At 46.9% G+C, this 17,784-nt stretch overlaps 1 pseudogene; it reads right to left on the bottom strand.

The window, feature by feature from the left end:
* Positions 1-16,948, bottom strand: part of LOC130385349 (ryanodine receptor 1-like) — a 67,639-nt pseudogene extending 50,691 nt beyond the window's left edge.
* Between the last annotated feature and the right edge of the window lie 836 nt (positions 16,949-17,784).

Raw genomic sequence — 17,784 nt, 5'->3', positions numbered from 1 at the left:
ATTGGACCGTTTTGAATCACAAACACCGGGTCCGCATCCTGAATCAAACTCTAAACCCGGCCGGCCCCTGCTCGTGGTCACCTGTACAATGCTGTAGGTCCAGCCCTGACGGACACGGTCCCTGGCCCACACGTTGTGCCCGTTCTCCGCCAGCCTCTCCACCAGAGTGTTCTGGTTGGGGGTCAGCTTGACGTGGTTCAGGTCAAGAGGAATGGGCTTGTACCCGTTACTCTGAATATACCTGAGAGGGAAACAGCAGAGTTATTGATCGCATGCGATCAGATTATTGACTCAACAAAGACTCTGTCTCTGTTGTAACAGTGTCAACGGACACGCGTACGTTTTGGGTAGTTTGATCCTCTTCAGGTTCTCTTCTGCCTTCTCGTCGCCCATGCCCACATGACAGCCCAGCGCCAGCAGAGTCCTTCAAAATAAAAGCACACAGGAAGGAGTCAAACACAGACAGGGGGTACACACAGGAAACACAGTCCTAGATACAGCCTGGAAAAACACACAGGAAATACAGTCCTAGATTCAGCCTGGAAAACACACAGGAAATACAGTCCTAGATATAGCCTGGTAATATAGTCTGGAGATACAGCCTTGAAAAACACAGGGAATACAGTCTGGACGTACAAAGGAAATCCTTTGGAGTAAAGGGCCTGAAGGCCTGAAGCGCTCACTTGAGTGTCTCCCCAGACATGGCCAGGTTGTAGTTCTTCTCGGGTTCTGGGAGACCCTGGAAGTCCACCAGACAGGGGTGCAGCTTCTTGTTGTCATCGCGGACCTGCACACACCATAGTTGTCTTAGAAAAACTTCTCCTGTTGGATCATTTTGAATCGCCAGCCGCAAGATGTGTCCTCATTTGAGGTTCACGCCAGAGACAACTGACCTCAGCGAAGGTCCACCCCTGCTCGATGCGGGTCACCGCCCACAGCTCGTGGCTGTTCTCTGCCAGCTTCTCTCGGATGCGCTCCAGGTGAGGTGGCAACACAATCTGCAAGGAGAATGGAGTCCTTAAAACAACATAAACAGACCAAAAACCGAAAGTAGATGCTAAACAATACTAACATTAAAGATATAAACCATCCTGACATTTCATCCAGGCTTTAGTAACAAAAGAGACTAACTTATAAACATTAGGGGTAAACAAACATTACATTGCAAACTACTATAGTTTTTTCTTTTGATTACTAAAGGTTCGGAATCTTTTCAGTTCTGTTGAAGTGCCCGGTGTTGGCGTCGTTCTTTTATTGACTCCATGCTCCGATGGGTCGGGGTGCGCCGTACCTGCACCGTGTCCACGGGACAGGGGGTGAAGGCGGTGTGGGACAGCGACTGGGTGGGCCCCAGGAGGTTGCGGACGCCGTTGAAGTCATGCTTGTACTCTTTGATGGGCTCGATGCGCAGTCGGTCTCTGGGCAACACCGCCTCGTAGCACGGGGCGTAGCCCGGGGGCGGGAGGAACTTGAAGTCGCCGTGGCGACCGCCCAGCAGGAAGCGAACCCTGGCGGTAAAAATTGGACAGTAATTAGTACTGATGTTATGACACGTACATTTTCTTCCTTTTCAATCAGTTTTTACACAGTATAAGTTAACTGTAGAATCTATAATTGATAAATGTATCTCATGTTAACTATATGAACAGTATACGGTAACCATTTTCCAAGTATCCTTCCTTTGAAACTGAGCAGTATGTTCCTGTTCCCTTCCTAGCCTAAGAACGGCCGCACCCTCTGGTGATATTTTATCATTTTTCTGCAGTCCCACCTCAAGGTCCACACCATACATGTCTTATTCTCTTCCTCCCTACATGGTTCTCTGTTCTACGGCTCTTCCTGTCTTTGTTTGGTTTTCTGCATCAGTACTTTACATGCTCTTGCAATCAGTGCAGAACCATAGGATGCTGGGCGAGCCACAGAGCTATGCACCCCAAGTGCATAGCTCTGCATTGCCTGACTCCCTCAACAAGCTCCCCCTGGGATGGTCACGGCTCGGAGCACAACTGTCCGTACTTGACACCAGCCGAGAAGCTGACCACGGGGAAGAAGAGTCCGTCCAGGTTGAAGTCCTCGAACATTCCCTGCACCGGGTGTCCGTTGATGCGGAAGGAGATACTGGGCACGCTCAGATCCAGACAGCAGCTGACCACGTCGTCGGCGGTCAGAATGTGCTGGTCGGGCGTGGCCACGTTCCGCGGGACACGGCCTGCGGACATCAACACACAACAGGCTCTCTGGTGCTCTGCGTTTTTTTACACTGCTAAGGTCACGCCTTTTCACGTTTTTATCCTCGTGTTTGATTTTCACTGTCCTGTTCACTTACGGCTGCTGTAATGTCTGAATTTCCCTTATTTCGTTATATTACATTATTTAATGCAAAATGAATGCATTAAATAATCTCATCATTCGTGAAGCTTTTAGTCTCTCCCATGGCGTGGTCGTGTGAAAAATACATGAAAAATGTTTTTTTAGTTTCCAGGTAAAGTCAGCTGGTCAAAAGCACTGCATAAATATAGACTTCATTTTTGAACGACTCAAGGCGCTTGTGACAGGTTGCATGCCTAACATTCAGCTACTCCCACCCTGGTGCCTGTCTCAGACAGACAAGGCAACAGCCATCTGGTTGGTGGTGGTGTGAGGGGTTAGGTTTCGGGCTCAAGGACACCACGACGCTCAGAATGGAACCAACCTCCCCCCCAGAATGTGAACTGCAGACGCTACCTGACCAGAGGTGGAGGCCGTCGAAGCCGTAGGAGTAGAGGTCGTCCCCGACGCCGTTGCTTCCCCAGCCCTCTCCCCCCCCGGGGTAGGGGCTGTAGCCCTCCGTCAGGGCCCAGCCCACCCTCAGGTGCACCGGCTGGGCGGTCAGGAAGGGCTCCACATGGTCCACCATCACCTCGAAATACCACTTCTTGTATTGGGTGGAGCCCTCGCACGTCCCCAGGAAGATGTTGGGACGCATGCTGGGGCGAGAAAAGGCACGACTAACTCAGAGCCGTCAATGGCCATACCATAAGACAGTGTGCTGTAGGACAGCAGATAAATACTGGACACCAACTATAGACAGGGTCTAGACAGGGTCTAGACAGGGTCTAGACAGGGGTCAGGACAGGGGTCGTGGACAAAATTGCGCACTGCAGACTCGAATGCAGGCCCGCGGCGATCAAACTCAAACTCAGCTCTTATTTCCTGTTGTAGTAAAAAATAACCCCACCTTGTGGCGTAGTTGATGATGTTGGTTTGTAGGAGGAGGTCGCGACCGGGAAGCAGATTCTCTGTGATGAGATTCTGATTGGACCTCACGGCCACACCGTTACACACACAGAGAGAGCACAGCACATCCAGCACCTAAACAGACACACGCACACACACACACACACACAAAACAACACAAACATTTACTTTAATATGTGATCATAAGATGATGTAATACACCGCATCAGACCAGACAACCTCCCGACCTTGTGATTGCGTCCGTGTTTGTCCAACAGAGAGATGATTGACTTGATGTGGTTCTCTTGGATGATGTTGAGAACCTCTGGACTCTCGATCAGAACGCAGTACAGCACCTCCAGGATTCCTGTTGTGGGGGAAACCAGTGGGAGTCAAATGATCTGCAAAGAAGACGTCTGGGATCCACCTGGCTCCACCAGACAGGAGCTGTCAGGCCTCCCACCCAGAGGGGAATAAGAGGCAGAAGGAGCAGGCAAGGCCGGACCCTACCTGAAGAGGCCTCCAGGCGGTCCAGCTTGCTGACCAGCCAGTCCAGGTTGTCACAGAAAAGAGCACAGTTGGAGCGGTTCCCTCTGATCAACGAAGCTTCACACAGGGAGGAGAGAGAGAGAGAGAGACGTTGAACGTCTTCATAGTATAACTGAATGAACACATATGGGAATCATTAAATGGACACATACGATTCTAAAATAAATTTATAAATAAATACCATTACAGCCCAATTGATCATTCGATCAATGAATCAGTCAATCTACTCCATCAGTCTATCCATCCATATTATGTCTGTCTGTCTGTCTGTCTGTCTGTCTGTCTGTCTGTCTGTCTGTCTGTCTGTCTGTCTGTCTGTCTGTCTGTCTGTCTGTCTGTCTGTCTGTCTGTCTGTCTGTCTGTCTGTCTGTCCTTCTGCTTAACAGTGACCTAACCCTCCGTCAGAGGGAACCTACCCAGCAGTTCATACAGTAGATTAACGATCTCCTTCCAGGACTCAGCAGCCTCCTCTCCAGCAAACTCAGAAAAGTGTGCAGCCGTGTTGTAGACGTTGAGGCGGTCCACACAGTCCAGAACCAGAGTGATCATTCCCTGTTGGTGCACAGGAAAGCGTAAGGACACTGTGCACTAGTTCTGTGGTTTGAACGTGTGCAGTCAATATCGTCCCGAAAGGCAAATGCATGCCATGAAAATGTCTGGATATTAATTAAAACAAGACGGTTGAATGCAGAGACGGGAGGTACAGGTATGGGCGATGGACAACACATGATGTGTGATATTGACTTAAGTAGGCTTGCCCTGAAACCAGGTTTCTCGTCAAGCCCTGGAACAAATTGAACTAAGTGCAAGATAACTTTGTTCCGTAGGCTATGATAGCGACAGCAGCTAATTTTATGAACACAAATATAACATTGCGACAGTTTACACGTGTAGCCGACAGGAGCTCAGGAGGTAGAGCGGGTTGACTGGTAACCGGAAGGTTGCCAGTTCGATCCCCGGCTCCTCCTAGCTGAGTGTCGAGGTGTCCCTGAGCGAGACGCCTCACCCCGACTGCTCCTGATGAGCGGGCTGTCTCACTGCGTGGTTAACTACGCCGTCGCTGTGTGAATGTGGGAATGGATGGTTGCGGGTCGCTTTAGATAAAAGCAACAGCAAAATAACCCAAATGTATACTTAAGTGTAAGGGGAGGTAGAAACCCCTCCTGGGCCTGTGTTGAGGCCCACCTCCTCCTGGAAGAGGTTCTGTCTGTTCTTCAGGGAGCGCAGCTTGGACTGCTTCTCCTCGTGCTCCAGCTCCTCCTCGGGGGGGTGGAAGTAGAAGATGAGGTCCTGCAGGGCGAGCACCACCGTGTCCATGGGCAGCGAGCCCGCGCCGCCCGACTTGTTCTTCCCGTTCAGAGCGTCCAGACCCCTGGGGGGGCACACGCAGCAGAGCCTCACACATATGGACCAGCCGCCGCGTGGAGGTACAGGAGACACTGGGACTCTAAATGATGGTTCTGTTAATATAGGATTTGAGGTAAAGCCAGCTAGGCTTAGGGGCTTGGCACAAGCTCAAGTATAATGTATTAAAAAACAAACATACATTATGATCACTAACACAATGATCACTGTGTTTTTTATGATTGAAAGAAACAGCTGAGTGGTTCTATAGGGTAGCAGTGAGGACTTATTTAAATAGATGTGTGATTGATAAACGGAGGTCAGGGTTATTCCATGATGAACTGGTGTGTGGTCCTACTGGTAAACTGGTATGGTGTCTTACTGGATGGTGAAACTGGTGTGTGGCCTTACTGGTTAAGCTGTTTAAACTGGTATGTGGCCTTACTAGATAAAAAGGTCAAACTGGTTTGCGGTCCTACTGGATAAAAAGGTTAAACTGGTATGGTGTCTTACTGGTTAAACTGGTGAAACTGGTATGCAGTCCTACTGGTGAAACTGGTGAAACTGGTATGTGGTCTTACTGGTTAAACTGGTCAAACTGTTATGTGGGTCTACATGCTTAAACTGGTCTGTGGTCCTCCCAGATCAACAGGTTCAACTGGTGTCTTACTTGATGAACTGGTTGAAGAGGCCGTTGGTGCTGTAGATCATCCTGGCGGCCTGTGACTCCTCGGTCTGGGAGCGAGCCACGGTCAGGGCGTCGTCCATGTGGCCCTCTTTGTGGAGGATGGCCTGGTGGGGGGACACAGCAACACGTCATCCATCCATACCTTAAATAACTATTAGGTTTCTTCCACCTTCAATTAATTTGGGTTTTGATTTTGGTTTTACTTGAAAACACAGGCCACCACTTTGTTTTGGATTCTCTGTCTATCTTTCTCGCCTCTATCAGCACATAGGTCCACATTCTCTTGCTCTTTCTGACCTTCATCTCTCTCTCTCTCTCTCTCCATCTACCACCTATATCTCTCTATCTTTCTCTCACTCTCTATCTACCCACCCTCTCCCCCTCTCTCTATTCATTCATCGATACTTTTTTCTCCCTCTCTCTGTCTCCCTCTCTCTCCCTCCATCTAGCAGCTATCCCTCTCTATCTTTCTCTCTCTCTCTCTCTCTCTCTCTCTCTCTCTCCCTCCATCTAGCAGCTATCTCTCTCTCTCTCTCCCTCCATCTAGCAGCTATCCCTCTCTATCTTTCTCTCTCTCTCTCTCTCTCCTCTCTCTCTCTCTCTCTCTCTCTCTCCCTCCATCTAGCAGCTATCTCTCTCTCTCTCTCCCTCCATCTAGCAGCTATCTCTCTCTCTCTCTCCCTCCATCTAGCAGCTATCTCTCTCTCTCTCTCTCTCTCTCTCTCCCTCCATCTAGCAGCTATCTCTCTCTCTCTCTCCCTCCATCTAGCAGCTATCTCTCTCTACCTTTCTCTCTCTCTCTCTCTCCCTCCATCCAGCAGCTATCTCTCTACCTTTCTCTCTCTCTCCCTCCATCCAGCAGCTATCTCTCTACCTTTCTCTCTCTCTCCCTCCAGCTATCTCTCTACCTTTCTCTTCAGGGGTCCGAGGCGGGCTGACTTGGCGTCCACGGCGGCGTACGTGAGCCACAGTCCAGTGGTGAGGTGCTGGACGAAGCACATGGACTCCCCGTACTTGATCTCCGGGATGCCCATGCCCTCCACGTCCCTCTTCTTAGCCACCTCGATCTTCTCCTGCGCGGGGGAACGCACGAGAAGCACCGTCACGCGCGAGGAGGTGGAGAAGTTTGGATGAAGACGGTGCACGGTTGGATTCCCGGTCAAAATAATATCGTTAATGTTTATATTAATTTCGGCATTATTGTAGAGAGCTTTGATTGGCCGTAGTGCCTGGAAATAAACTGAAAAAAAAATGTATTGTGTTTTTGTGTCAAACTAGTCATTTTATTCCACAATTACAAAGAATCTTAATCTATATATACATCTGAATAGTTATTTTCCTCCTTACAAAGGTACAAGGGAGTCATCCTTGGGCAGGGGTCTGCATTCTCATTCTTCTTTTATTTGTTTCTTGACACGCACTAATATTTGGTTCACCGTGTATTTCCTCCAGTGAAATGACTTGCCTTTGAGATGCGGAAGCAGAAGGCGGACATCTTGGAGTTGGCCTTCTCGGGGTCGACCACCAGCAGGCCCTTCTCCTCGTCCAGACAGAGGTAGCGGCCCGTGGTGATGTGGCGGATCCGGAAGGACTGGCCCCATTTGATGTGACCCCCGCTCCACCTGCAACCAACAGTGACCAAAGGCATCGTTTTGGATCCGGCAGTCCCGCCACGTTAAAGAAGAACTCCTGTGGGGACGGAAAAGAGCCTGGACGGATACCAACTACGGCAAGGGGCGGAGTTACGCCTTGTTTCATGATTTATTCGATTTATTCGAACAAAGAGAAACCACAGAACAGAGTGGCGTGAAGTCCTGTACTTCTAAAGTCAACTTACTAAACGATAACTGTGATGGGCGGTTCAACAAAATTTGAACGTGGAACTCACCCGATGCGAAGCGGCTCTAGTCGCCATAGTGACCGGGCGTGGCTGCAGACGGCGCCGCCCTCGTAATGAGCCACTCTGAACACAACAACAATCACCACCACGTCAGTCAGTGCACTGAGACCAAACGTGATGCGCTGTACGTCATGTTACGTGTGATGAACAACAGGCACCTGCGCTGGTCGTCTCCCTGGTCGGCAGCGGGGATGGCCAGACATTCGTCCATGTGTCCGTGGAACAGGCGGAGGACATAGCCTCCGGTCAGGAACCCTGGACAACACAAAGGGTCAGTGCAACGCTGCGACCGGCTTCCTGCAGGTCATGTCCACACTATATTACTTCACTATACTGGGATATTATTGTGACAAGAGGAACACAGAGGGCAGCATAATGCTATAATGAGCTTCATTCAGGATTTATTTGATTGAATAGGATTCAAATGTTATTCTTTGCAATGCTCTGCTACACCAAGCTATGCTTCCCTGCACTGTGCTATGCTATACTATACATTTACTAACACCATTATCCTATTGCACAACGGTACTAAATGTCGAGGGCGGTGAATATATGTCGAGGGCATGAAACTCATCAATCATCGACATGACATGTGAGAACAGAGGATGGCAAAATGAGAGGGTGTGGTGGGGGGGGGGGGGGGGGGGGTGTCTTGTGTGGTTCAGAAGTGTCTGGGGAGAGGGAGAGGAGGAGGAGGCGTGGTTCTTGGCCGCAGGCGTGAAGACGGGGCGACAGGTGAGTTGGTGACAGGGGGTGTCTGGTTACTAATCACGTCTCCTCTCTGTGATAACTCTGCGGTAACCGGAGCCCGGGTCCAAAGCAGTGCCAGACGGAGCCCAACGACGCAGCGCTGCAAGGACCGCAGCCGTCAGAGGGCCGAGCGCGCTGAGTCCGGTCTATGAGTTATGTATTAAAAACGTCACATCGCTTGCGAGGCCATGATCCGACGTTCTCGTTCTTTCCCAGTCGAGTGTGAGCCGAGGGGGGGGGTTTCAGGGGAGGGGGGATTAAAGGAGGAGAACGAGGAGGCAGAAGACGAGGGCTGGAGGTGGTACCTTCAGCCAGCTCACAGCCGGACATGACGGGCGTCATGGTCCACAGGGTCTGCATGAAGGAGGCGTCCACCATCAAGTCCCCACTGGCGTAGGAGAGGTGCTGGGAACACACACGCACACACACACACACACACACACACACACACACACACACACACACACACACACACACACACACACACACACACACACACACACACACACACACACACACACAAGAGGAGACACACCTGTTGAGTCTGATCAACAAGACGGAGACAGAGTAACTGATGCCCTTTCACACGTGGAGGCTCAGTGAACAACAGACCAACACCTACCAGGTATCTCTCTGAGGACACACTGACCAGGATGAGGTCGTCTCCCACCCTGACCTTCTCCCCCTCGGACCTCTGCTTGGAGGCTGGGTGGATGGTCCACCAGCACGCCTCCCCTGGGGACACACACCGCGTCAGAGGGCAAGAGGACAGCATGGCGTGTCAGGGGTATAGACATCGGTATTGCAAAGTAATCATGATCAATGGGGACCAACGGCCAGGGTAGAATAGGGTAGATCAGAGAAGGGTAGAATAGAGCAGTGTTTTTCAACCTGTGGTACCACTGGTGGTGGACAAGGGTACTGCAGGTGGTACGTGGGACTTTATTCTTGAGACGGACACATTTCAGCATCTGTATTTCATTCTAATGTGTTTCATTGATGTGTTGTTTTAAATCGTGTTTGCTAAATTAACCCTTTAGGGGCATGAGCAGCGTTGCTGACTTTCCACTGTTTCCCGCTGGTCATGGCGTGCCTGCAGATATAGTTGTGTATAAATGGCCTTCTCGCAGATATAGATGTGTATAAATGGGGTGCTGGTACTATGTGCTACTGCATTTGTATTTAAAAAAAGATTATCTTTTGCCTACGAGGTGGTTCACGAAAGGCCTTGATAGTGATACCCCTAAAGTACACTGTATTGTGTTGTGTTGTATTGTATTGTATTACAGTACTTAATTGTTTAGCAACTGCAGTAGCTGCTATCATTGCTGTAACACGGGGAATTGGTTAGCCTAGCGATTGTTGTACTTGCACTTGGTTCTATGAACATCCCTTCTGTACCGACAGCGATATATTGATGCACTTCTTATGACAAATATACTTATTGTAAGTCGCTTTGGATAAAAGCGTCTGCTAAATGCCCTGAATTTAAAATGTAAATGTAAAGTCAAAGGTTGGAAACCACTGGACTAGAGAGCAGTTAGGTATAGAAGAATAGAGTAGGGAGGATTATAGTACAGCAGAGTGGAGGAGAATAGAAAAGAGTAGAACAGAATGTGGATGTGGATATGTCGTGTTAAATATGGACGCCCAGAGCTACCTGTAGAGTCCTCTTGCAGGCCCACATCAAAGGCCAGCTTGTCGGTCAGGGAACGTGAGGTGGTCAAACAGCACAGGTACTGGGTGACACAAGAGGACGTCAGTTACTATAACACCGTCGCTCCTGAGCCATGAGTTAGGACTTAGGATCAAGGATTGTTTGGCCTCATAGATTCCTCTTATTGTCAGCAACATCGCACTGAAACTAAATTAATTATGTGTGTTACTGTCCCCATAAAGCCCTTCACACCACTATTTGCGATATAAGTGAATGTGATTCGCCGAATTGAAACGAAAAAAAAAATGTCCCCAGAAAATGTAGTTCTCTTAGTATTAGAAGTTCTATCTCACAAAACATTGACCTAAGGTGTTGTGCAAAGATACTGAAATACCTGCTATTGCAGGAGAGAGTTTGGAGTGGTGCACTTCTATTCAGACTGTTCTGTATTGGACACAAGGCCATTGTGCATTGTCTCTCCCTCCTCAATGCACCGTGTTGCCCCTTCAGCGTGCACCGTGCGTGTAGCCTGTCCTTACCATGCTGAGTGGGTGTGTTTGAGCAGGATGGCGTGTCCATACAGCAGGGTTCGGTGACCCCCTCCCTGTGATGACTAACAAGAGGAGGAGGTTTAGGGGACGGTTACCCATGGTGAACTAAACACAACGTGCATGGATGGCTTCTTTGTTATTATGGGATAGAACCATTCGGTTAAACAACAACCAGGAGTGATTGCATTGTATCATTTCATTATTTTATATTATTTGCTACAGGAGAGGTCGGAGTACAGACTGAGCGTTAAAGTCGCAGGCAAACTAAGACCTTTAAACAGAACAGTAACCTCACCTAACAGCAAAAATACACTAAATGCCATCAGGATGACAGTCCCATCAAAATCCTCTAAACAATGATCATCATAGACATGAGCAATTACTCCCTGTTTAACTTTGAACCTACATAATACGTTGTTTTGATTTCAGAAAGAAACACATTAGTGGAAAACGTTCCCATTGGAATCATTTTAGAGAGAGCTCGAGCACAGGAAGAAGGACGTGACATAATGCAGGGTCTCGGCGGGTCCAGGCTGACAACCAACATGTTATACTGTGATTATAACCACAGACAGGCTTTAGTATACACAGACCATCGAGCACACGGGTTAGAGGGGATGCTTGGAGGGGCCGGCTGACGTCACTCAACTCCAAAACAGTATTTTCAAAAACAACAGAAATTCCCACAATCCCAGTTATCACCAAAGAGCATTGATATATATAATATATACATACAATATATATGAATATATTTTCATGGAAAATATATCTGAGGAGTAAATGCATTAAAAGAGAGGTTAAGGTGGTCGACGACGATGACTCTGAGGTTGGGCGGATGTGAGTTTGAGTCTGGGTTTTTGAGGAAAGAATGGTCAGACATACCCATTTGTCCAAATCAACTGCCTAGGGGAGGAGGGGGTGTGGGGTCAAAAGAGAACAAAGTGAACTTCAGTTGCTACATGCTACACATACGCGTAAAAGCACTACCCAGATTACTATACTCCAAAGCACTGTATAGTACTATGAAGTACACTACAGAACTACAACGCACTGTATAGTACTATACAGTACTATAAAGAACTACAAAGCACTGTATAGTACTATACAGAACTACGAAGGACTGTATAGTACTTTAAACTACTATAAAGAACTACAAAGGACTGTATAGTACTATAAAGTACTACAAAGAACTACCAAGCACTGTATAGTACTATAAAGTACTACAAAGAACTACCAAGCACTGTATACTACAAAGAACTACCAAGAACTGTATAGTACAATACAGTATTATAAAAAACTACAAAGCACCATATAGCAACATAAAGGACTATACAGAAGTACAAAGCAGTGTACAGTAATGACACTGTATCACGTGTTAAACCCCTGGTGGTTTAGAATTACCTTCATAGAAACAGCCTACATGTTTAGATGAACAACACACACTTATACTGGTACCATACATTTCAAACCACGGAAACTTCAGCGTTAAATTCATAAAAACATTGTACATCTTCAGATGCAAAGAGCAGTTTCACTTCATTCATTCTTGGATGGATCATCGGTGGATTACCTCATCCAGAGGGACGTTGCACAGCGCCTCTTGTAGCGCCCGTAGGTACCATACATTTCAAACCACGGTAACTTTTGCGTTCAATTCATAAAAACATTGTACGCATTCAGATGTAAAGAGCAGTTTCACTTCATTTGTTTTTTTCGGTGGATTATCGGTGGATTACCTCATCCAGAGAAGTGTTGGACAGCATCTCCTGCAGTGCCCGTACAGACAGCGACTGCTCCAATATGAAGCAGCAGATGGCCAAGTCTGGGGGAACATTCTAGAAAAAGAATTATCCCTGTTATAAAACAAACAACACACCTATTGAGGACACAAGGGGACGCAGTGAAGGGACAGGATGGGACATGGTTCACCTGGGCGTTGGAGGTGGTCTCCAGGAAACAGAGACGGTTTCGAAGCCTTCGCATGACAAACACAACTTGATCTGCTCCTTTAGGATGGACGCGGTGCACTGCAACACTACCTGGTCGTCCTGCAGAGAGACACAAAGGGAGTCCGAGTGAGATGGTAGACATATAGACAGTATAGACACTGAATATTGAATGCCTTTTCACTGTGACAGAAAAAAACAAAGCACTGCAGATCCTTACGTAAGGATGATGTTCAGGAACAAATACACCCATTGCTTCCTGTTCATAATTCCTGCACACACTAATAATAAGGCTAAACAAATTTACTCAGCTTGAGCTTTTCATTTATTTTTCATTTGTTTGATTTAATTCGGTTAGTCAAATATTTAATTTCGTCATAGATTTGATTTGATCATATCAACAGTTCAGGCTCATTAGGTTTATAGAGGGACGGGTGGGGATTTGTCTGACAGATCTTGATATAGCACACTCCTAGACGGTCGGCCTGACTGGGAACGTTCAAAGCCATTAGGAAAGCGTGCGAAAGGCACATTCCATGATAGCTCCTAAGAAACATGCTGTTATCCCTGCTTCTTTACAAGTCCATTCTAACTTCACTTGTATTTTCTCCTTTGTGGCCGTTCCAGTACCCCTTCTATCTCTCTTCTCTCTCCTCTCTCTCTCTCTCTCTCCCTGCCAGTCTGGCTCTAGCTCGCCCGACACTCTCTCTCGCCCTATTTTCAGGCCAGCACCTGCCGCCGACACATTCTCCCCGGAAAGCAGTGGACATGTGCGATAGATGCTGGCCCAGGCGTCACGAACAGCCTACACCATCGCAGGGTGCCGCCCCATTAGTCATTCATGTAATTCAACTGGTTGTCATCCATATTTATCACTGTGCTTTTAACGTGGTGGAATAAGTAACATGGGTTGAAAACCGTGTTTCTTTTTATTACTTATTATTATTTGTGTACTTTTTTTCCTTCAAGAGTTGCTCGAAAGGGAATTAAGGAACAGGTAGTGTGAGACAGTGAATACAGAGATGTGTTTTTAAGGACCAGGTAGGATTGAGACAGTGAATACAGAGATGTGTTGTTAAAGAGCAGGTAGGGTTAGACAGTGACCCACAGAGATGTGACGGTCACTGAACAGGCTGGGTGTAGACAGTGAGCACGGAGATGTGACGTCAAGAACAGGCTTTGGTTAGACAGTGAAACAGAGATAGGGCCCCTAAGGAGCAGGTAGGGTTAGACACTGAATACAGAGACAGGGCATTGAGGAACAGGTAGGGGTTAGACACTGAATACAGAGACAGGTCATCAAGGCATGGGTAGGGATTAGACAGTGGATCCAGAGACAGGTCATTAAGGAGCAGTAGGTGTAAGACACTGATACAGAGACAGGGCATTAAGGACAGGTAGGGGTTAGACAGTGAATACAGAGACAGGTCATCAAGGCATGGGTAGGGATTAGACAGTGGATCCAGAGACAGGTCATTAAGGAGCAGGTAGGGGTAAGACACTGAATACAGAGACAGGGCATTAAGGAACAGGTAGGGGTTAGACAGTGAATACAGAGATATGTCATTAACGAACAGGTAGGGGATAGACAGTGAATACAGAGGCAAGCCCTTGAGGCACAGGTAGGGTTGGACAGTGAATACAGAGGTCGTTAAAGCTAGGGTAGGCAATTTCTTCTAGAAGCATTTTTTTTGTCACATTTGTTTAATTTGTTTGATTCCAATCCTGTCATGTGGCTCGGCGATGGCCTGCATGTCTGTCTACTCACCTATGAGGCTACCTGCGCATGGACTCATTGTGCAAGACCAGAGTCTTCCCGGAGGCAAGCCAGATCTGTTCCTAAAGCTAACAAGCTAGTTATGTGTTTTGGGAGTAGATAAGAAGGGAGGTCTGGGGTGGGATTTCATTCAGTGGATACTTTCAAAATTCTATCTCACACTGTTCTCAAAATCGCCCCCTAGCCTCAAAGGAGCATGTTGGGTTGGGCCTTTGTTACAGATCAAGGCCAACAAAGAGAAGGATTAAGCCCATATTGTGAACTGTGTGCGAACCTCTCTGTGAGAATATCCGGGAAGGTCTATGCCTCTAGTAAGCAGAGACGTACATGCCGCTTTTGCTAGTCCAGGACCTCATCTTCGCTGAGGTTTTGGGTCAACTAATGGCTGATCGGTGAAGCAGGGAACGGGCATAGTGTTTGGTTTTGGTTTTCTACAGCCGGGCTAGATTAAAATGAATGTACCCTGCAAAATTGAAGCAATGTACTCTTCTGCTTTTTCCATGAGGTTATACTCCGTCTTGCGTTTCCAAATTTGCTTGACTGTTCAATTACATTTAGGGTCAGAAATGCAATGGGTCACTCCATGTGTGTACACGTTAACGTTACGTGGACACATCCAACCAACCTCAGCGTCATCGTCGTCAACCACCTTAACCTCTTTTCCAACTGTTAATGCATTTCCTCGTCCTCAGATTAAGACGTCTTGCTTAATAAAGAATGCTAGCAGGCAGGTTCTGATGGGTGTAAAACCCTCAATCTTTCAGATTGAACACACAAAAATAGACTATCCTACATTGTTAAGCATGAGCACTATTCTTTAATGAGTAAATATTGTAGTGCAGCAGGCCAGCATCTACTTTTTGATGCATCAAGTTTCATTAGGAAAACCACGGCAACTATATCTAAGTCCTAAATATGATTTACATGACTTCATCACTTTCACTAGGAGTCTCTCAATGCTGAATATTCACACACACTGATTCAGGTTATTACTTTTGTAATGTACTTTTGGGAACAATGCGATTCCTCGTGATACAATGTGATAGTGCATTGCTATGCTATTGCTTCCTGAAACCCATTGACGCTTGATGATCTGTGTGAACTAGCCTACATCAAGTGTCACCTGTGATACCAAAACAATGAAAGAATTATCAGGCCAAGAGGGCTGACTTACTCTGTGGGCTAGACGATAATGTTGTCTCACTCCCCCCTAACAGGGCAGAAATAGGGTGCCCTATGGACTGAAGCAGGTGGAGAAAGGAACAAGTGTATGACAGTCGATCATCCTCTCACACTGTAAATATAGAACTCTAAGCTGAGCGAAAGGACTGTACTGTATGGTCTATTCGAGCTGATGTCATGCCCTTTCAGACCATTTAACATTGTGATTATCAGTTGGGCTCTTTCGAAAAATTGTCAACCAGTGCCATTTAAAGTGAATTCTTGTGGTCTTAATAATTGATCACTGTTACATTAATTTATTGTGACATTATTTGGCTCTTAATGGCTGTCAACCGTTTGTCTAAGGACAGACCAAACAATACTAGAGAGTCAAAGCCTTCTCCCTGCCCCTGTTTGTTTACCAGAGCGCTAATCAAACAGGTGCCAGCCACTTGATGAAGTTAAACACTAGCTATTATTAGCTAAAATCTCACACCACTTAAAATATTAAAACCTGACCCACACTTGAAGGAGTTGGAGTTTGTACTACAATTAGACTGAAGATCGCAGTATATTAACTGTAGAAAGCTACAATTAGATCATAGTTCAATTTTAAGGTTTATGAAAAGCAATCTCGTTATGGCCTTATTGCCACCAAAATAATGTGCGTACAATTAAGGCTTGTGTCCTGTGTTCTGTCAACTTCCTGCTGTGGCCTATTTAAAAATCTCTTGCTGTTGAAGCAGTGATGCCATACCTCACATTTCCGATCACATCTCCAATCTCAGTCTTGGTATCAGAAGGGAGGTTTAGGTTTATACCATCACTGCCAACATCATAATGACACTCCAATTTCTGCTATGGATTACAAAACAGCCTTGCTAATGGGAAGCTCACCTGGGGGGAATGAGCCTATTTTTTTTTTTCCCACGGACTTTGGTGAAGCAAAAACGGAGGTTAAGAAATAGTGCAAACGCGTTTTCGAGCGTTTTAAAACGTCAATGTTGGGCTTGTGCAACAGCTTTAATGCTACAGGGATGACACAATGACATATCGAGTAGCCATGGGATGGAAAATAGAGTACAATGCCAACAAATTGGCAGCAGGGTTTCCATTAATGTGTAAGACTGTGGCGGCCCACCCTCTCGCTTATTCCAAAAGTTTGGGGCGGGCCACTACGGAAGGCTCAACCATTTTACTATCAACATTAAATACATTGCATGAGCGGTTCCATCAGCAGACAACCTTTCAAATAGATGCCATTACATCTGTGGGACTTACCGTGCGCAGAAACTGAATTTCTTCCTCGTTCAGCCGCTTCAGCCATCCCTTCAAGACATAAGAGAGCTGACCTACAGAGAAATAGAAAATAAAGTCACCAGTTGATACTCAGCCAGCCACCCTCTGCCTTGTCCCTGTACTGGTGTGTGCGTTTGGTGTGTGATGTGTGTGTGGTGTGTGTGGTGGTGTGTGTGTGTGTGTGTGTGATGGGTGTGTAGTGTGTGTGTTGTTGGGTGTTGTTGTGTGTGTGTGTGTGTGAAGGGGGTGGGGGGTGGTGGGGGGGGCAGGAAATGAAGGGAAATATTGGCATGGAACTCATGAAGCGTAAGTGATCCAGGGTGAGAGAGAGAGCGAGAGAGAACGATGGCGCGAGAGAGAGATGGGGGTTGGATGAGAGAGGAGAGAGAGGGAGGAGCAGAGGAGCGTGAGAGAGGAGAGGAGAGAGTGAGAGGGAGAGAGAGAGCGAGGAGAGAGAGACGAGAGAGGGCGAGAGAGAGATGACAGGTTAAAACTCATGTTCATTGTAGAATCACAATAAAAGGGTGGTGTCAAGTCCAGTCCATAAACGTTGAGGGCTGAGGGGCTTGGGGTTTCGTGTGAGAAACAACATTTCAATGGTTGTGCGACAATTGATTTTGTCCAGTTTTAGCGACATTTACTTACAGTTTATTGTGAACAGTATACTTATATTGCGCTGACTGAAAAATTTAATATTTAGAGAAATGGAAACATTCTTTTTTCCCAATTATATTCCAATGTTAGCGTTGATCGCTAATTAACTAATACATCTACAAACACATACATATGAGTTAAAATGCAATAGAAAGGCCGTCACACATGTTCAAAGAACGGAAATAGGTCAACCTTAAGCTGGTAAAAATCTATAGCTAGTAGAATAAGAATATTATGCGATTAATGGATTTTATGAAAAGGGGGGCGGGGATGGCGAGAGAGCCAGTGCTGC

Source organism: Gadus chalcogrammus, chromosome 7 (genome assembly GCF_026213295.1).
Source record: "Gadus chalcogrammus isolate NIFS_2021 chromosome 7, NIFS_Gcha_1.0, whole genome shotgun sequence".
In the NCBI taxonomy this organism is placed as follows: Eukaryota; Metazoa; Chordata; class Actinopteri; order Gadiformes; family Gadidae; genus Gadus; species Gadus chalcogrammus.
The sequence above is the reverse complement of the archived record's forward strand: the minus strand, read 5'-3'. Positions and strand labels throughout refer to the sequence as shown.